This window comes from Bombina bombina, chromosome 3, assembly GCF_027579735.1.
Source record: "Bombina bombina isolate aBomBom1 chromosome 3, aBomBom1.pri, whole genome shotgun sequence".
Lineage (NCBI taxonomy): Eukaryota > Metazoa > Chordata > Amphibia > Anura > Bombinatoridae > Bombina > Bombina bombina.
This window is the reverse complement of record NC_069501.1, coordinates 1,245,619,422-1,245,641,284: the sequence shown is the minus strand read 5'-3', so window position 1 is coordinate 1,245,641,284 and position 21,863 is coordinate 1,245,619,422. Positions and strand designations below refer to the sequence as shown.

Sequence of the window (21,863 nt, the reverse complement as noted above, 5' to 3'; positions counted from 1 at the left end):
CAGCAATGAATTATTCACCTTTATGTGTACTCAGTTAACAAACTATAGTGGGAGGCACTTAGGAGGACAAGTCATTATACAGGGGGAACTTTAAACTACTCCTATAATTGTTCTGCCCCAGCCCCTTCCCAAAAACATAAGGCTGTAGGCACAAGGCTAGTTGACATAAGTCAAAATATGTCCCTGTAATGGGGGGAACACAATTGTCAGGTCATTTTCTGGTTAATTATGGCAAGTTAAAAGGAACAGTATACACCAATTTTCATATAACTGCATGTAAAAGACACTACTATAAAGAATAATATGCACAGATACTGATATAAAAATCCAGTAAAAAAACGTTTAAAAACTTACTTAGAAGTTGCCTAAAAGGTTACTGGAACACCCACTGCAAGTGGGAAATATCAGACACTCACCCCTCCCCCTTCCTTTGCATATGAAAAGACCCTTTACACAAACAGGAGCAAGCTGGAGTAAGTATACGTCGGTATTCTTCTAAAACTTTGGGGCTTGGTTAGGAGTCTGAAAATCAGAGCAATGTTATTTAAAAATAAGCAAAACTATCCATTTAGAAAAACAAACAACTTTATGGGCTATATAAATAGATCTACAAAACATTTATGCAAAAAAAACCCGTGTATATTGTCCCTTTAAGTAACGATAGCCGCATTTTATTTCTTACCTGTAACTATATAACTCATTGTTTGTTTTCTAGAGTTTTTTCTAATCTATAAATTGTCTTTTGACAAAGTTAGATTTATTTGCTTGATTTGAAGTTGGGAAATAATTTTATGGTGGAACATTAAATTAAATGCTTTGATTTTATAGAGAGAAATCTATGTTTTGTAACCAGCGAGCTGAGCAGTCATTTGTAATCTCAGTGCAGTGACATATGGGTGTGGTTTATACATAAAAAATAGTTATAAATGTTTTCAAGTCTAAAGTCCGTTTTGTTTATATCTGAAGCCAGAAAGCTTTAATATTGTAAGAATTGGTTCAGCTTTGTAAGCCAGCCCTGAATCTGAGATATATAAATAGTGATGAAATCTTCAACATATCAAGGGATACTTAAAGGGACAGTGTACTGTAAAAGTGTCTTTCTCTTAATGGGATTTTGATGACTTGTTCTATCAGCTGCAATGTATGAGACATTGAAGTAGCTGCTTTGCTAGTTGAAACCTCAACTGATTAGAATGGGCTGAGCTTGCAGGGAGACCAAACATCCTTATCTTTTTTTCTATATCTAAAATAGCCTTCTTATCTTATGTTAGTCTGATTGCCCAAAAACAAGTGCAACTGAAAATGTATCTCTCGCCACTCACAGAGAGTGTAAATTCTCCAGCTTCATGTTTATTATTATTATTATTATCATTCTTTATTTATAAAGCACCAACAGATTCTGCAGCGCTGTCCATGGGCAACAAGGATAAAATGACAGTACGATATGTGACACCAGATAAAATTTAACAAACAAATACAGGGGGAATTGGGGGCCCTGTTCCCGGGAGAACATCAATCTAGATGGGTAGGAGGGGGAGAAACAGGAGGTGGGGACCGCAAAGGTGGGAATTATGTTAGTGTGGAGTTAGATGAGGGCAACTGTTAGGCAACTGGAATTCATTTGTTACTGATTTGGTGATAGACTTCCCTGAACAAGAAGTTCTTTAGGGAGCGTTTAAAAGAAGGAGAGGTTGGGGGAAAGCCTGACAGCTCGAAGAAGTGCTTCCAGAGGGTTGGTGCCGCACGGGAGAAGTCCTGTAGTCTAGCATGAGAGGAGGTGATGGTAGAAGATGCAAGGAATAGATCGTTGTTGGATCTTAGGGGATGGGCTGGAGTATATTTGTTGATGAATGAGGACAGATAGGGGGAGCTGCATTGGTAAGGGCTTTGTAGTGTAGGTCAGAGTGAGAATTTTGAATTACATTCTGCTGTGAATGGGGAGCAAGTGAAAGGACTCACAGAGGGGTGCAGCAGATACAGAGCGTCGGGAGAGGTGGATTAGCTTAGCAGAGGCATTTAGGATGGATTGAAGGGGGGAGAAGCGGGAGAGAGGAAGGCCAGTTAGTAGGTTATTACAGTAGTCAAGTCGGGAAATTACTAGGGAATGGATTAGCTGTTTAGTAGTTTCAGCACTCAGAAAAGTATGCATTTTGGAGATATTGCAACAGGATGAAGAGAGCAATTGGATGTGGAGTATAAAGGACATATTGGAGTCAAGTTTAACTCCTAGGCAGCGGACTTGGGTTGATGGGGAGATAGTGTTGTCGCTAACAGTGATAGTAAAGTTAGAAACTGTAGTAGAATTAAATGGGTGGTGAGAGGCCATCCAGGAAGAAATGCCAGATAAGCAGTTGATGATGTGGGAAAGGACAGAAGGAGAGCGTAGATCTGAGTATCATCAGCATAGAGGTGATAGTTGAAGCCATTGCTACTGATAAGTTTACCCAGTGAGGAAGTATAGATAGAGAATAGTACAGAGCCTTGAGGTACTCCAACAGACAGAGGCAATGAAGAGGAGTCGTCGCCAGCAAATGAGACAGAAAAGGACCTATTAGAGAGATAAGAATGGATCCAGGAGAGGGTGATGTCACAGAACCCAAGGGAGCTGAGAGTCCGTAGGAGGAGGGGATGGTCAACAGTGTCAAAGGCAACAGACAGGTCAAGTAAGATAACTATAGAGTAGTGGCCATTGTTTTTAGCAGAAAGAAGATTGTTAGTAACCTTGGTGAGTCAGTCTCAGTTGAGTGTTTGGGACGGTAGCCAGATTGCAGGGGGTAAAGCAATGAGTTGGAGGACAGGAAGTAGGTTAGGCGATCAAAAACTAGTTTTTCCAGGACTTTTGAAGCTAGCGGAAGCAGTGATATGGGTCGGTAGTTTGAAGGAGAATTGGGGTCTTGGGAGGGATTTTTGAGGATGGGGGTGACCTTTGCATGTTTGAATGAAGATGGAAATGTACCAGGAGTAAGGAATCGGTTGAATATGTGAGTGAGAGCTGGAGTGAGGGTAGAAGACAGAGAAGGTATTATATGTGAAGGGATGGGGTCAAGTGGGCAGGTAGTGAGGTGTGAGGAAGACATTAGGGAACTTGCTTCATTCTGAGTGGTTGGGGGAAGGTACTGAGAGTGGTGGAGGGGGTGACCGGGGGCAGAGATGGAAGGTTGCAGTCTAGTGGTGGGATGTTACTTCGGATGGTAAGTGTTTTGTTGAAAAAGTAGTTTGCCAAGTCTTGAGCACTAAAGGCACATAAAGGGGGATACAGAGGAAAGAAATGAAAATGGAGAAGAGATGTTTAGGGTTTGAGGAGTGAGAAGATATAAGAGAAGAGAAGTAGTTTTGCTTGGCTAAGTGAAGGGCAGATGAAGTAAACTTATAATAGCTTTAATATAGCCAATACTTAGGCACTGAAATTTTCAATATAAGTGAGGATACAACAGGCAAAAGTAGCTATTTCAAATGACAAAAGTGAAGGATATGTGCATATTATTTATCAAAAAGGGATACCAAGAGACTTCCGGTGGGACGAGCTTGAGAGCAGCAGCGTGTGTGTGGAGCTCCACGCACATTACCCCTAAATTGAGTGTTTTTTGCAGATTTCAGCCTCAATTTTTTGCCCGAGCCTAACTGCCCTTGACAGTCATCGTGTCTGGGCACTGAAGAGGCGGAAATAGAACAACTTTCCCCCACGGAGGTCCGTAAAGAACATTGGCTCTCTTGGCGGGAGTGACGGCGGCCATACTGGCGCCTTAAAGTAGAGAGGAACAGAGCTGTGTACATTGCCGCGGGACGAAGCGGACATAGTGGATCGGCCAAGAAAAGGGATTACTGCGGCTGCTATAAGTGCCGCTTGTAGCGATAATATCGGAGGAGGTCCCGGAGGAGCACATTCGCACATCCAGACTCCCAGGACGCACTGCAGTACCGGAGATCGGTGGGGAACTCAGCGATAAGCCCTGCAGACTCGTCCCACGCCTTGTTGCCACCTAAGAGACAAGCATCGACACCCAACCTGGATTTGGGTCAAATCTTGGCAAGGGGCTTTCCTGGCCTACACCTAGGCACTATCGGGCCAATGAGGACACATGGATGGTGACGACTTTCACGGAGGCGGTTGGTAAGCCTTTAGTACAGCCTGATTTAAAGTCCCTACGATTCAGTGCCACCTTGCTGGTTCATTATATTGCACTGGGGCCCCCCTGACTCTTGGGAGTATTGAGACTTGGAATAAATAAGAAGGCCCTAAGCCTGGGACACACAGTTAAGGGTGCCCCCCACAGCATTCATAATATGACTGGGAAATAACAACATATTGTATAACTGTGGCATAGCCACGTGGGAGGGCCACCAGCGTTTCTTAACCACATACTACTGAGGCCTTTACTTGGGAGCTACTAAAATCCGGCTACATCAGAATTGAAGTGTGATACAGTTATTTGTGGTTGCAGATCCCTGCTTGTGTATAGCCTTGAAAGAGCAAGCTTTGTTTTTTATCACCCCCTAAGGATTGTCAGCAGCTGCAGGTGCCTGTGAGGCAAAACAAAGTATTAGAGTGGGGGAGCATAAACTCTCTTGCTAAATTAAAGACTCGCTCCTCTGCTCAGCTGGTGATATCTTACCCTATACAGGGGCAATTCTGTTTACCATACTATGGGACCTTGACTCAGTTGTTCTGGGGCCATACAAGTGGACGAAGACTGAAAAGGACCTTTGATTACAAATACTTTTGATGGGGTTGATGTATCTAACCTTCCCTTTATTTCCTACAGGTGTACTTGTTAAATTGTTGTTTTAACAGGAAGTGTGTTCTGCTAGCCCTTATATTTGTGGTTGTACGGGTACATCTGGGGGGAATTTTTAGAACCAGTTACTCTTTTGGCAATAAGTTTGATGCATGGTGTATCCTAAAATATAGTTGTGTGTGTGCATGGAGAAATATCTCATACCAGACCCAATGGCGAACCGCAATAAGACTGCTGAGCGTAGAGCCAGACAGGGCTCAGAAGCTGTAGCACAAGGGCCTTCCTTTGAGGTCCAGCAAGACCACACTTTACTTGATCCACACCCTATAGTCAAGCAGATTTCCACCCTGTTTTTGCCCAAAATAGAGAACCTCCAAAAGGGAGTAGATACCCTGACGGAGGAGATGAAACAATTCTCCACTAGAGTAACTGAGGCAGAGACCAGGATCTCTGACCTCGAGGACACGCAGGTTACTACCACTAGTAAATTAGAAGCCCTAGAAAAACACTCGCTGATCTTGCAGCACAAAATTGACGACCTCGAGAATCGCTCGAGGCGCAACAATGTTCGCCTACTGGGGCTCCCTGAGTCTGTTAAACCAACGGAGCTTTTAAAATTTGTAGAAACTGTTCTCCCGACACTACTAGATATCCCACCTGATAAGTTAGCGGGGAGTGTTGAGCGGGCACATAGAGTAGGCCCAGAGAGACCCGCCATGGATCGCGATGCTCAGGCTCGCCCAATAATGATAAGATTCCTCCATTTCCAAACTAAACTCATAGTTTTGAGGGCATATAGAAGAGTTGAGGACTTAACCTATGATAACTCCAGGCTCCTGCTGTTTCAGGACTATTCTCTAGACTTGATGAAAAGGCGTAGGGAATTCTCTGCGCTATGCTCCAGATTACACCGTGAAGGTAGACAGGCTTACTTGCTGTACCCGGCCAAATTGAAAATTTCGACCCCGAGGGGACCCAAATTTTTTTACTCGCCAGAAACGGCACAAGCTTTTCTAGAAGTAGAATGGGGAGGAATGAGCCCAGGGAGAGCAAGGGGTGGGGAGGGTTGAAGATTTTGACTCACTTGCAACGCTTATATTTTATCCATTATAATGTGTTAAATGGCTACAGTAGCCAAATCAAGAAGATGGTGGCCCAATTTCTTGGACACCCAGGTTGATATTATATACGTTTAGATTGTGTATAAGTTTGATGTTTGAGTTTCTGAAAGTGCCTATAGTTAAAACACCGAGACTAATACCCAGCAATACGGGCCTCATCCCTTATGCAAGGTTTAACATATTGATGCCTATCCTGCTTATATTTATCTCTACTGAGATAGCTGAATATTGTATGTTAAAAAACATGGGTTTACCCACTGATCTTTTTATATTGCATGTACAACTACTACCAAGGGGCTGGAGCAGCCTTCCCCTGGCCCTGCAGCAGGGGCTCTTAAAATCTGGTGTACAATGTTCATTCAGCAACTTAGGTTGTAACAAGCTGCTCACTGATATATGCTGTGTTGATGTTTGGTTGACATTTTGTATCCTATTGTTCTTTTGTAGCTTGCAAGACCCTGTATTGCATTGGAGGACTGAAATTTATCAAGAGGTAGGTGACAGCGTGAAGACCCCCTTTCCCCCCTCTACCCTTCCCTTTTTTTTTTCTCTCACGGAGTATCTCACTTAATGCTATAATTTAATATATACTCCTGGAATGTAGGAGGTATCCACTCCCCTATAAAGAGAAAGACTATACTTACTCAATTGAGGAAAAAAAGAGCTGATGTCGCGTTCTTGCAAGAGACGCACCTGACTGACGTCGAACACGCTAAGTTAGAGAGAGACTGGGTGGGTAAAGCTGAGTTTGCTTCATATAAGAGTGCTAGTCGAGGGGTGGCAATCTTGTTTGGGAAGAAACTAGACCTCATAGACACGACAGTGACTAAAGACCCAGAGGGCCGGTACCTTATTGTACAAACCACGATAGACAATAAAAAATATGTTCTATGTAATGTTTATGCCCCCAACCAGAGGGATAGGACATTCTGGGAAAATCTGATTGGAGTCCTGACTCCTTTTCTGGGCTCTGCCCTTATTATCGGAGGAGATTTCAATTTGGCTCCCAATCCGAGGTGTGACAGGCTCAGGGACGCATCTAGGGCGGCTCCTGGAACGCTAATTACATCGGACGGTAAATTTGAATCTGAAATTTTTCAAGCTCTGACTGCCTCTCTGGATGTTGTCGACATCTGGCGCAAACTTTATCCGGATGGAAGAGACTATACATGTGTCTCCCGGGCTCTGCCCTCGATGTCCCGTATTGACATGTTCCCACGGATCATAGATGCCAAGATCGGTGAGGTAATGGTGTCTGATCATGCCCCTGTGGGGCTCTTCCTTGATGCGGTAGATCCACCAAATCAGAGGCGAACTCTTAGGTTCCCACAATACCTAATCACTTCTCAGGAATTCCAGCAGTACATGGTTAATTGCTGGGATGATTTCCACTCAAACAATGCGCAACATCTGGCAACGCCTGAACTTTTTTGGCAAACTGCGAAGGTGGTGTTAGCAGGAGACATATTGGCTTTTCTCTCCCGCAGACGAAACATACATGCAGAAAGACTGGAAGCACTTAGAACCAGCTTAGCTACCGCCTACTCAACCTATCGCAATGGACCTTTGAGGTCACACCACCAGAAATATAATGCTGTCAAAAATGAGTATGACACTCTCCTGGCTTATCAGGCCTCTCAGACCCTTTTAAGGACCAGAGGTAAATATTACAGGTACGGTGACAGGTCAGGTAGGTTGCTGGCCTCCTTGGTCAATCTAAAAACCTCAAAACGCTTTATACCTGCTCTCAAAGAGGGTGATAAAGTGGTCAGGGAACCCAAGAAAATAGCAGAGGCATTCGCCTCCTATTACTCTCGGCTGTACACCAGTGACCAAAGCTGTTCTGAGGAGGTCCTGAGAGACTTCTGGAGCTCAATCCACTTACCACGGATCTCAGATGAGCAACTGGACAAGCTGAACGCGCCTATTTCCAGGGAAGAAGTGGGAAAAACAATAGCATCACTAGCATTAGGTAAAGCGGCGGGCCCTGATGGATTGCCCATCGAATTTTATCGCATGCTGAAACCACAAGTAGTCCCAGTGCTGACAGACCTGTTCACGGCATACTTCTCGACGACTGACATGCCGTCCAGTTCTTTCTCAGCGGCTTATATTACTCTTATCCCTAAAGCGGGAAAAGACACTCTCCTCCCTGAATCGTATAGACCAATATCGCTGCTCAATGCAGACTATAAGATTCTCACGAAATTACTTGCGGAGCGCCTGAAATTCATCCTGCCAGATGTGATCCATGAAGATCAAACTGGCTTTATGCATGCGAGATCATCAGTAGTCAATATCCGACGAGTGTTACACTTGCTTCGGTATTTCTGGGATGGAAATCACAATGGAGTGAACAAACCGCTTCCGGAAGCCTTCCTGCTGTCCTTGGACGCAGAGAAGGCCTTTGATAGGGTGGAATGGAGTCATCTGTTTCATACTATGACCAAGTTCAATATTTCGGGCCCCTTCACGGCCTTCCTCAAAAACCTATACTCCTCTCCCGTGGCGAACATATGTGTAAACAACACGTTCTCCCCCACGTGACTTTGGGACGAGGCACCAGACAGGGTTGCCCCCTGTCGCCTCTCCTATTCAATATGGCTCTAGAGCCTCTGGCAATCATGCTGCGCCAGATCTTCCCAGGTATCGACATAGGAGGGGCCCCCCAACAATTGGCATTATATGCGGACGATATGATGTTGTTCGTACAGGATCCGAAGCTGCACATCCCCTCGATTTTGCAAACCTTGAGTGACTTTGGCTCCTTTTCGGGGTACAAGGTCAATATGCAAAAATCGGAGATTCTTTGGTTAAATAAAAAAAAAGGCAGTGTGCATGCATACCCGTTTGTAATGGCCTCTCGGAGTCTGACTTACCTTGGAATTCATATTCCTGTTAATCCTAATAAGATATACTCTATGAATCTAACTCCCCTGTGTGCCAAGCTTTGTAGCTTAATGAGAAGCTGGAAATCTCTTCCCTTGTCACTAGCGGGCAGGATCAGCTTAGTGAAGATGGTGGTTCTTCCCCGTCTCCTATACCCGCTACTTATGCTGCCTCTATTACTGACGAAATCAGATGTGAAATTATTGAATGCGGCAACACGACTTTTTGTCTGGAGAGGGGGTAAACCACGCATATCGGCTGACAAATTATCTATACCCTTCCTATAAGGGGGTCTCTCCCTACCAGATTTTAAACTTTACAACTGGGCAGCGCTGATCCGCTTGGTTCTTGATTGGCAGGTGGATACACAACACTTCTATAGACCTACCTTGGAACGTGCAGCCCTTGGAGGTATCTCCCTGGCATATTTGCCACACATGGCGAAATCTGGAGCAGCTAAATTGGTAGGCATGAACTTGTTATATCGTGACCCTTTAAAAGCCTGGCACCAGGCACATAAATTCTTAAAAAAAAGCTGTCACAGCTCTGTCTTTCTCCCCCTCCATAATAATCTGGACTTCCCAGCGGGGCTGGATATGAGACCCTTCGACTGCTGGGAGAAGCTAGGCCTGAAGTCGGTGGGATCCTTACTGGAGCCCCTAACTCGCTCGGTCAAATCTTTTTCTACGTTGCAAAGGGAGTTCAATCTTCCAAGGGCCCACTTTTATGCCTACTTGCAGACACGTCACTACTTGAACACACTGATTAGGGATAATCCGGACTTCTGGGATGGTTCCCCTTTTCGACTTACCCAATCCCTCTTTAAAATGGGCAGATTCTCCCTATCAGAGATATATCAAACTTTCCTACAGGATAGACTGACGAAAATACAGTCGTCTGCTGTGATGGGATGGGAGAGAGAGGGAATCCCGGGGATTACGGTGGAAGAGACCCGGAGGGCGTTAGAGAAGGTTAGAAAGGCGACTCTCTCAGTGAACCTCAGAGAGACCCAAACTAAATTTCTACATAGAGCTTACCTGACCCCTAAAAGACTGGTCAAATGGGTACCTAATTGCCCTAATAAATGCTCTAAATGCGCAGCAGAGGCCCCGGGCCTGTTACACTGTGTATGGGATTGCCCAGTGATTAGACAATTCTGGCATCAATTGCAATACTGGATTAACAGGAAATTGAAGATCCCTATCTCCATCAGCCCCACGGATGTTCTGTTTCTAAATTGGGGTGCCCAATATAAACACTGTGACATAGAACTGACCATGACTATCTTACTTGCACGAAAGTGTATCCTAAATCACTGGACCAAGAGGACAAGACCTACTATAGCCTACTTTCGTAACATCCTGAAAACTCACTTATTTATAGAACAGGTTGACACCAGGGTAGATGTCGGTAATAGGCTTAACTTATTTCTAAAGAAATGGCGCAGACTGATTTTGACCTTTGAACTCCAGATCCAAAGACAGATTTTACTACCATTCCAACACTCTGAGATATTCTTGGAGAACTCCCTGAGGGGCGAGTGGGCACACATATTCTATCCGAGGAACTCCTAAAAACTGTATATATTTTTTTTTTTTTTTCTCCCCCTCCCCTCTTCACGCTGTTCACTACGTAGCATATTAAAAAGCTAGCTTGAGAGGTCCTATAAGTTCAGTTCTACAGGGTATGGGTGGGAATTCTAACAGTTTGGGTAAAGGTTAGGGGGGGAGGAGGGGGGGGTGTGGGGTGTTATAAAATATAAAAATCAGTGAGAGGTGAACACATTCGGGTTATATTCTTGACATAACCATGTTACAACCATTGGATTTATGACTATGTTACAAGATTAAGATATGACAATGTGCCCAACTGTGTTGGTGCTTGATTCTGATGTTCTTTTGATACCTGATGTAACTGTGTGTTTTCATGTGTGATACTCTCAATAAAAAGAATTAAAAAAAAAAAAAAAAAGGGATACCAAGAGAAAGAAGCCATTTAACAATTTAATACACTTCAAAGGGTAAAATTAATTATTGGGAACACATTAAAGGCGAGGCAATTTTACAGTCCCTTTAAGGAACATTAAACACCTTGTAATTACAAGACATTTCTGTTGTGCTGAAATAAAATAACATATCAGCCAAGTCTTAATTTTGTTTAAACAAATTAACATCCTTTTTACTGCTATTTGTTTTCAATAGCCAACAAGGTTAATCACTGTTCTAAAGTTAGTATACAATGCATTTATTTGCAGTTGTTATCAGCTAAAGCCAATTAGCAGGGATATATATGTAGCAGGGTTAGCCTTAAAAAGCCAGAAGGTGCATTTCATGTTCTGAGAATGAGAAAATCCTCAATTTTCAGAGCTAAAATACATAAATAGGGGGAAATATTAATAATGAAAATATATCACCATTTTAAATAAATAATGACTTTGTATTGTTCCGTACTTGAAAGGTGTTAGCAGAGGAATTTACCTGCTAAAAACAAGTGCAGGATTGTGATAATCTTGCAGTTTCGCAGACCAGGGACATACTGTGCAAAGCATTTTGGGTATGTTTAATATTTTCAGCTTTTACAGTTAGGTACAAATACAAAGGACTGACCTATTTTGTATGACACAGGTTCAGAGTTAGCCGGTTTTAGATCCACCACACGCACTTTAAATTGCTAAAGAAAGTTTGTATTTGAAAGGACACTGAAGTCAAAATTAAACTTTCATGATTCAGATAGAGCAGCAATTTTATTCAACTTTCCAATTTACTTCCCTTAACAAAATGCACAGTCTTTTTATATTAACACTTTTTGAGTCACCAGTTCCTACTGAGTATGCGCAAGAATTTACAGAATATACTATATGCATTTGTGATTGGCTGATGGCTGTCACATGATACAGGAAGAGTGGAAATAGACATAACTTTGAAATTTGTCAGAAAAAAAATCTACTACTCATTTAAAGTTCAGACTAAGGGGCCTATTTATTATGGTGCAAGGGGACATGATCCAATATTGCGGATCATGTCCGCTGCACATCGATAAATGCTGACAGCATACGCTGTCGGCATTTATCATTGCACCAGCAGTTCTGGTGAACTGCTGGTGCAATGCTGCCCCCTGCAGATTCACGGCCAATCGGCCCCTAGTAGGGGGTGTCAATCAACCTGATCGTATTCGATTGGGTTGATTTCTGTCCGCCGCGTCAGAGCAGGCGGAAAGGTTATGGAGCAGCGGTCTTTAGACCGCTGCTTCATAACTTCTGTTTCCGGCGAGCATGAAGGCTCGTCGGAAACACGGGGCATCAAGCACCATACGGAGCTTGATAAATATGCCCCTAAGGGGCTGAATTATCAAGCTCCGAATGGAGCTTGATGACCCTTGTTTCCGCCGAGCCTGCTGCTCCATAACATCGTATCATAACATCGCACTTTGATAAATATGCCCCTAAGGGGCCGATTTAACAATGCCTGGCGGACATGATACGCTGCCAATGCAGAGGCGGCGTATGAGTTAAGGAGCAGCGGTCTTAAGACCGCTGCTTCTTAACTCCTGTTTCCAGCGAGCCTAAAGACTTGCGCGGAAACAAGGGGAACAGAGGCCATTCGGCCCTTGTTAAATTGACCCCTATCTATTGGGTACTTGTAAAGCGCAAACTAATCACCCGTGAGGATCTCAAGGCGCTAAGGGAGGGGGGGGAGAGGGGGGCTAAGGGATGACGATTCAGTCGAAGAGCCAGATCTTGAGAGGTCCTTCCTGAAGTTTGTAAGGGAGGTGGATTGTCTGAGGTGCAACGGGAGGGAGTTCCAAGATCTTGCTGCCATATAGGAGAAGGATTTTCCTCCAGCTGTTTTTTTCTTGATGCGGGGGATGACTGCGAGTGCTTGGTCGGCAGAGCGGAGTTGTCTGGAGGGGGTATAGAAATTGACACGGTAGTTGATGTATTCAGGACCGATATTGTGGAGGGCCTTGAATGCATGGGTTAGGAGCTTGAAGGTGATTCTCTTGTTGACGGGGAGCCAGTGTAGGTTCCTTAGGTGTTCGGTGATGTGGTTTTGGTGAGGGATGTCGAGGATGAGTCTGGCCGAGGTGTTCTGGATGCGTTGGAGTAGTTTCTGGAGTTTGATGGTGGACCCGGCGTAGAGTGCATTGCCGTAGTCCAGTCGACTACTGACGAGGGCGTGGGTGACAGATTTTCTAGTTTCGGTGGGGAGCCACTTGAAGATTTTTCGCAGTAGGTGGAGTATGTGAAAACAAGTCGAAGAGACAGCGTTGACTTGGCGGTCCATGGAAAGTGATGAGTCGAGGATGACGCCTAGATTTCGTGCATGGTGTGTTGGAGTTGGACGGTGTCCGAGGGCTGTGGGCCACCAGGAGTCATCCCATGCAGATTTGGTGGGTCCGAGGAGGAGGATTTCGGTCTTGTCAGTGTTGAGTTTGAGACGGTTGTTCTTGGGTGAGTGAGATGATTAACTGGGTGTCGTCAGCATAGGAGATGATGTTGAGGTTGTGTTGTCGGACGATGGCGGCGAGGGGAGCCATATAGATGTTGAAGAGGGTGGGGCTAAGAGAAGAGCCTTGGGGTACGCTGCAGCTGATTGCTGTGGGATTGGAGGAGAAGGGTGGGAGTCTGACTTTCTGGGTTCTGCCGCTGAGGAAGGAGGTGATCCATTCCAGGGCCTTATTGCGGATGCCGGCATCGTGTAGGCACGTGAGGAGGGTGCTATTGCACTGTCTTATCATGTAACTGTTGTTTATGCAAATCTACTGTATATACTTTAAGATTAGGGTTGCACCGATACCATTTTTTTATGACCGAGTACAAGTACCGATACTTGTTTTCAAATACTCGCCGATACCAATTATAAATACTTTTTTTTTTTTTAATGTTATGTGACCTACAATATTACAAATAACAGCAATTTGTATTGGCAGAGCAGTAGTAAAACATTTTTAGTTAAGTCTCCACTCCAGTTTAAAATGAAATGTGAACATGCAATTTGAAAAAACGCCACAAGATAGCATATGGGTAGGAAGTGGAGGTATCGGTTTAACCCCTTAATGACCGCAGCACTTTTCCATTTTCTGTCCGTTTGGGACCAAGGCTATTTTTACATTTTTGCGGTGTTTGTGTTTAGCTGTAATTTTCCTCTTACTCATTTACTGTTCCCACACATATTATATACCGTTTTTCTCGCCATTAAATGGACTTTCTAAAGATACCATTATTTTCATCATATCTTATAATTTACTATAAAAAAAATTATAAAATATGAGGAAAAATTGAAAAAAAATACACTTTTTCTAACTTTGACCCCCAAAATCTGTTACACATCTACAACCACCAAAAAACACCCATGCTAAATAGTTTCTAAATTTTGTCCTGAGTTTAGAAATACCCAATGTTTACATCTTCTTTGCTTTTTTTGTAAGTTATAGGGCCATAAATACAAGTTGCACTTTGCTATTTCCAAACCATTATTTTTCAAAATTAGCGCTAGTTACATTAGAACACTAATATCTTTCAGGAATCTCTGAATATCCATTGACATGTATATAATTTTTTTTAGTAGACATCCCAAAGTATTGATCTAGGCCCATTTTGGTATATTTCATGCCACCATTTCACCGCCAAATGCGATTAAATACAAAAAATCGTTCACTTTTTTACAAATTTTTTCACAAACTTTTGGTTTCTCACTGAAATTATTTACAAACAGCTTGTGCAATTATGGCTTAAATGGTTGTAAATTCTTCTCTGGGATCCCCTTTGTTCAGAAATAGCAGACATATATGGCTTTGGCGTTGCTTTTTAGTAATTAGAAGGCTGCTAAATGCCACTGCGCACTACACGTGTATTATGCCCAGCAGTGAAGGGGTTAATTATGGAGCATGTAGGGAGCTTCTAGGGTTAATTTTAGCTTTAGTGTAGTGTAGTAGACAACCCCAAGTATTGATCTAGGCCCATTTTGGTATATTTCATGCCACCATTTCACCGCCAAATGCGATCAAATTAAAAAAAACGTTAAATTTTTCACAATTTTAGGTTTCTCACTGAAATAATTTACAAACAGCTTGTGCAATTATGGCACAAATGGTTGTAAATGCTTCTCTGGGATCCCCTTTGTTCAGAAATAGCAGACATATATGGCTTTGGCGTTGCTTTTTGGTAATTAGAAGGCCGCCAAATGCCGCTGCATTTCACACGTGTATTATGGCTAGCAGTGAAGGGGTTAATTATGTAGCTTGTAGGGAGCTTGCAGGGTTAATTTTAGCTTTAGTGTAGAGCTCAGCCTCCCACCTGAAACATGAGACCCCCTGATCTCTCCCAAACAGCTCTCTTCCCTCCCCCACCCCCCAATTGTCCCCGCCATCTTAAGTACTGGCAGAAACTCTGCCAGTACTAAAATAATGTGTTTTTTTTTTAGCATATTTACATATGCTGCTGTGTAGGATCCCCCCTTAGCCCCCAGCCTTACTGATCCCCCACCAAAGAGCTCTCTAACCCTCCCCCTCTGCCTTAATGGGCGCCATCTTGGGTACTTTTTAAAAAAAAAAAACCTTTTCTGCAGTGTAGCTTCCCCCCCCCCCCCAAGATCAACCCCCCACCCCTTCCACATCTCTTAGCTGTTATTTACAGCTTTCAAAAAGTTATTTGATGTACTTTTGAAACTTGATTTTTCTGTAGTGTAGCGGTTCCCTCCCGCTCCCGCCCCGTGCACGCGCCCGCCCGCCGCCCCCCGTGCACGCGCGCGCTCCCGTGCGTGCTCCCTCCCCTCCCGCCCCCGATCCCGCCCCCCTCCACTCCACTGGGCACATCGATGGCCGCCCACCCGCCTCCCAGACTTCCTCCCACCCACCAACGATACCGGCCACCGATGTCCGGTGCAGAGAGGGCCACAGAGTGGCTCTCTCTGCATCGGATGGCCAAGGGGGGTTATTGCAGGATGCCTCCATATCGAGGCATCACTGCAATAACCGGAAAGCAGCTGGAAGCGAGCAGGATCGCTTCCAGCTGCTTTCCACACCGAGGACGTGCAGGGTACGTTCTCAGGCATTAACTGCCTTTTTTTGAGGACGTACCCTGCACGTCCTCGGTCGTTAAGGGGTTAAGTATCATTGCATTTGCACGAGTACAAGTACTCATGCAAATACTTGGTATCGGTACCGATACCGATACTAGTATTTAAGATACATGATAATCCAAAGGTTATTCATCCTGAAATAAGGATTTGTTTTTCAATTATTATGGCTGTAATGTTTAATTATTATTTTTTTTAAATAATTCCATGACTCCATTCACAATGCTCTCCCCAGAGGTTTCTATAAGATTGTGGGCAATTAACTATCTAAAAGATCTAACAAATTCTTGGATTTGTAGTTTTCAAAACTGTGAATGTGTCTGTAGAAATATTATGTCTCTTCTTCACAGCATAAATGCTATAAAATAAACATACAAAGTTTAAAAATAGACCTTAAAGGGACATAAACACAACATTTTTCCTTCATGATTCAGATAGAGCATTTTATTTTCATATTTACTTATTTTACCAAATTTGTCTCATTCTCTTAGGGTCCAGTGATCTAAGCCTCGCAATGTCAAGTGTTTTTTCTCAGCCATCCTCGCAGGGGCTACCCTGGTAAAGTTATTGTAAAAAAGGGGAAGTCCCTGCGAGATTTCTCCTATTGAAAGTAATGCAGCTCACTGGAAAGTTAGCAGGGTGCAGGGTGCGCACTTTAAAAAGTAAATCCTGCAGCCAATATAAATCACATTACGCTGCTTTCTGCATATAGCATCTTACAATCGCTTATATTTTCATATGCATGAGTTTGTCTATTAGCGTATTAAGTATTTTTACTGTTTTGAGAAAAGCTCACCCCCTTCCACTTTTTAGTTGGTGAGAAAAAACTGGGAGATCTGTAGTAAGAAAATCTTTACAGAATTATGCTGGAATTAAAGAGACTATTTCATATACGACCTTAGACCACCCGTGTTCAGCCCATTTTACAAAAAACTATTTCGCTTTGCATTTTGTACTTAAAAGTATGACTTTCGAAGGGATTTTTGCACATCCAGTGAATCATTTTACAATTTTTGATGCACCTTTAACAATACAATTTTTTTCTGCGTATTTTTGTGTGAATGGTTCAGTTATTTGTTTTGTAAGATTTTTAAAATACAAACTTTATTGTGCACATAGCATACGAAAATGCAGTCTACGCCTATTAGTGAGAATGTGGCTTTAGATCATTTCACCAGGGAAATAGAATAACTGGCAGAATTCTTTAATAATCTCGCTAGCCCAGAGACCTTCAGATCATCAGGCCCTTGGTATTGTTTTATTGAAAGAGAGCAATGCTCTACTGAGCTATCTGAAAACATTGGGTTAGCCAACGACAAGCAGCTAGCTCACAGTAGTGCAAACCTTCTGAGCCTACCTAGGTATGCTTTTCTACAACAATGAAGGAAATTAAATAAGAGAACTAAGTTAGAAAATTGTTTAAAATTGTATGTTCTATCTGAATCAGAAAAGTTTAATTTTTAATTTACTGTTAATGCCATTGCTCCCCTGCAAATCTATGTAAACAGAATCAACTCTTAAAGGTTCAAGAAGCTCAATGAATAGAAGATTGTTTTGAGGGTAAAAGATCTGCACAAGTCAAACTAATCTAATTAGATTCTATGAGGAAGTAAGTAAAAATACAGATTAAGGGGAATCAGTTGATGTGATATACTTAGATTTTGTTAAGGCGTTTGATACAGTGCCACATGAGAGATTAATGCACAAAATTAAGGGACTGGGAATAGTTTAAAATGTTAGCTCATGGATAAATAACTGGATAAAAGATAGGGAGCAACGAGTAGTAGTAAATGGATCATACTCAGATTGGACAAAGGTAATCAGTGGCGTCCCCCAGGGATCAGTACTGGGCCCTGTTCTTTTTAAATATTTTTATAAATGACTTGGAGCAAGGATTAAATAGCGACATCTCTATTTTTGCAGATGATACTAAATTAAGTAAGGTCATTAGGTCAGAGCAGGACGAACTCTCTTTACAAAGGGATTTGCTAAAATTAGAACTATGGGCAAGTGAATGGAAAATGAGATTTAATACGGAAAAATGCAAGGTTCTACATTTTGGAAGTAAAAATAAGCAGGCTACGTATTTTTTAAATGGGACAAGACTTAGCCAAACATAGGAGGAAAGGGATTTGGGAGTAGTAATAGATAACAAGCTAAAGATGGGTGCACAATGCAGGGCAGCGGCTTCAAAGGCTAATAAGATACTAGCATGTATTAAAAGAGGCATTGATTCAAGGGAGGAAAGCATAATTCTGTCATTATATAAAGCCCTGGTAAGACCTCACCTTGAGTTTGGAGTGCAGTTCTGGGGACCGATTGCTAAAAAAGATATTGCAGAACTAGAAAAAGTTCAGAGAAGGGACACAAAGCTAATAAGGGGATTGGAGAAATTAACCTATGAGGAGAGGCTAGCCAAACTGGGTCTGTTTTCTTTAGAAAAAAGGCGCTTGAGAGGTGACATGATTACTTTATATAAATATATTCAAGGCCCATATACAGAGATGGCAGAAGCTCTGTTTATTCCAAGAAAATTGTTTCTGACAAGAGGTCATAATTTAAGGTTGGAGGAAAGGAGATTTAATCTCCTGCAACGGTAACGTTTTTTCACTGTTAGAGCAATAAAATTGTGGAACTCATTACCAAAGGAGGTAGTGAATGCCAATACCATAGATACATTTAAAAATACTCTGGATAAATTTCTGTATATAAACAAAATTAATGGATATGATTGCTAGTATTAAATTGGTCACATTTTAATGGGGTTATTTAAGCTTAACTGGAGCTTTTTGTAAGTATTTTAGATTTGTATAGGTTGAACTCGATGGACTTCAGTCTTTTTTCAACCTTATCTACTATGTTACAAGGACCTAAGTGTGAGGAGGGAACATTACACATTAAATGTAATATTTTTTTATTTAATAAAACTATTCAAATTATAATTGAGGTAATGGTTATGGGACATGAAACCCAAACATTTTCTTTTATGATTTAGGTAGAACATACAGTTTTAAACAACTTTCCAGTTTACTTCTATTATATAATTTACTTCATTTTCTTGGTATCATTTGTGAAGGAGCAGCAATGCACTACTGGTTTCTAATTGCTCACATTGGTGAGCCAATGACAATAGGTATATATATATATGCAGCCACCAATCAGCAGCTAGAAACTAGGTCCTTTGCTGCTCCTGAGCTTACCTAGATAAACCTTTCAGCAAAGGATAGCAAGAGAAGAAAGCAAATTAAATAATAGAAGTAAATTGGAAAATTGTTTAAAATCACCTGCTCTTTCTGAATCATTTTGTGTTTCAGGTCCCTTTAAGTAAAACTATTTAATTTTGTATTATTAAGGTAATCAATAATTGTCTCCTGTCAATAAAGTACAGCAGCAAAGTTGGTCTAATATGAACCTATTAGTCTGGAGAGCTATCTATGCATTTCTAATGGTGTATAAACAAATCAGTCATTGGCCTCTAGTTATCAAGCCGTCAACCTCAAATATGCTGGATTTCCACAGCGTATTTGTGGCGAGGCTGATTCGCCTAAGTTATCAAGCCCTGTTGCCCGGCAAAAGTAGAATTTTTTGACGTAAGCTTCGATCCGCCGGACTCAGTCCGACACAGATCGATTCTTACGTCACTCCAGATGTTCCGAACGCAAGTTCGGCACAATCTGACTACTTTTGGTAGTTATCAAACTACTACCAGGTACGCTCGGCACTTTTCCGGCCCAGCGTACCTGGTTTTCAATCCGCCCTGGAGGCGGCGGATCCCACAGGAATCAATGGGAGTCTGACCATAGCGAAAGTTCATGTTCGCTGCTGCCCGACATCCCATTGATTCCTATGGGAAACGTCTGCACCTAACACCTTAACATCTACCCCGAGTCTAAACAACCCTAATCTGTCCCCCCCTACACCACCGCAACTAAATAAATGTATTACCCCTAAACCGCCGCTCCCGGAGCCCGCCACAACTATAATAAACATGTTAACCCCTAAACCGCCTCTCCCGGAGCCCACCGCCACTCTAATAAACTTATTAACCCCTAAACCCCTAAACCGCTGCTCCCGGACCCCGCCGCCACCTACATAATATCTATTAACCCCTTATCTGTCCCCCCCTACACCGCCGCAACTAAATAAATGTATTACCCCTAAACCGCCGCTCCCGGAGCCCGCCACAACTATAATAAACATGTTAACCCCTAAACCGCTGCACCCGGAGCCCACCGCCACTCTAATAAATTTATTAACCCCTAAACCGCCGCTTCCGGACCCAGCCGCCACCTATATAATACCTATTAACCCCTATCCTGCCCCCCTATACCGCCGCTACCTATAATAAATTTATTAACCCCTATTCTGCCGATCCCGTACCCAGCCGCAACTAAATAAATTGTTTAACCCCTAAAACGCAGCTCCCGGACCCCGCTGCAACCTATATTAAACTTATTAACTCCTAATCTGCCCCCCACACCGTCGTCACCTATAATAAATTTATTAACCCCTATCCTGCCCCCCCCTATACCGCCGCCATCTATATTAAACTAATTAACCCCTAAACCTAAGTCTAACCCTAAGACCCCCCTAACTTAAATATTATTTTAATAAATCTAAATAAAATTACTATTATTAACTAAATTAATCCTATTTAAAACTAAATACTTACCTATAAAATAAACCCTAATATAGCTACAATATTACTCATAATTATATTGTAGCTATTTAAGGATTTATTTTTATTTTACAGGAAAATTTAAATTTATTTTAACTAGGTACAATAGCTATTAAATAGTTATTAACTATTTAATAGCTACCTAGTTAAAATAAAGAAAAATTTACCTGTAAAATAAAAACTAACCTAAGTTACAATTACACCTAACACTACACTATCATTTAAGGGACACTGTACCCAAAATTTTTCTTTTGTGATTCAGATAGAGCATGACATTTTAAGCAACTTTCTAATTTACTCCTATTATAAAATTTTCTTCATTCTTTTGGTATCTTTATTTGAAATGCAAAAAAGTAAGTTTAGATGCCGGCCCATTTATGGTCATCAACCTGGGTTGTTCTTGCTGATTGGTGGATAAACTCATCCACCAATAAAAAAGTGCTGTCCAGAGTTCTGAATAAAAAAAAAAGCTTAGATGTCTTATTTTTAAAATAAAGATAGCAAGAGAACGAGGAAAAATTGATAACAGGAATAAATTAGAAAGTGGCTTAAAATTGCATAAATCATGAAAGAAAAAACTTGGGTTCAGTGTCCCTTTAAATAAATTATTCCTATTTAAAACTAAATACTTACCTGTAAAATAAACCCTAAGATAGCTACAATGTAATTAATAATTACATTGTAGCTATCTTAGGATTTATATTTATTTTGCAGGTAACTTTGTATTTATTTTAACTAGGTAGAATAGTTATTAAATAGTTATTAACTATTTAATAACTACCTAGCTAAAAGAAATACAAAATTACCTGTAAAATAAATCCTAACCTAAGTTGCAATTAAACCTAACACTACACTATCATTAAATAAAATAAATTAATTAACTACAAATACCCACAATTAAATACAATTAAATAAACTAACTAAAGTACAAAAAATAAAAAAAAACTGTTACAAAAAAAAAATATTACAAGATTTTTAAGCTAATTACACCTAAGCTAAGCCCCCTAATAAAATAACAACCCCCCCCCCAAAATAAAAAAAATGCCCTACCCTATTCTAAATTACGAAAGTTAACAACTCTATTACCTTACCAGTCCTTAAAAGGGCCTTTTGCGGGGCATGCCCCAAAGTATTCAGCTCTTTTGCATGTTAAAAAAAATACAACCCCCCCAACATTAAAACCCACCACCCACATACCCCTACTCTAACCCACCCAAACCCCCTTAAAAAAACCTAACACTAACCCCCAGAAGATCTCCCTACCTTGAGTTGTCTTCAGCCAGCCGACCACCGATGGAACAGAAGAGGACATCCGCAGCGGCCGAAGTCATCATCCAAGGGGCGCTGAAGAGGTCTTCCATCC

General features: G+C 41.9%; 1 protein-coding gene across 4 annotated transcripts in view; it reads right to left on the bottom strand.

Moving 5' to 3' along the window:
* SLCO2B1 (solute carrier organic anion transporter family member 2B1) overlaps positions 1 to 21,863 on the bottom strand; it is a 490,516-nt gene that overhangs the window by 324,719 nt on the left and 143,934 nt on the right. The window contains exon 3 of one of the 4 annotated variants that reach the window (XM_053708763.1): positions 417 to 522. The exons of the other annotated variants lie outside the window; for them this stretch is intronic. The gene's annotated coding sequence lies outside the window, so the exon portion shown is untranslated. The remainder of the gene's footprint in view (positions 1 to 416; positions 523 to 21,863) is intronic. 4 annotated transcript variants of the gene reach the window in all.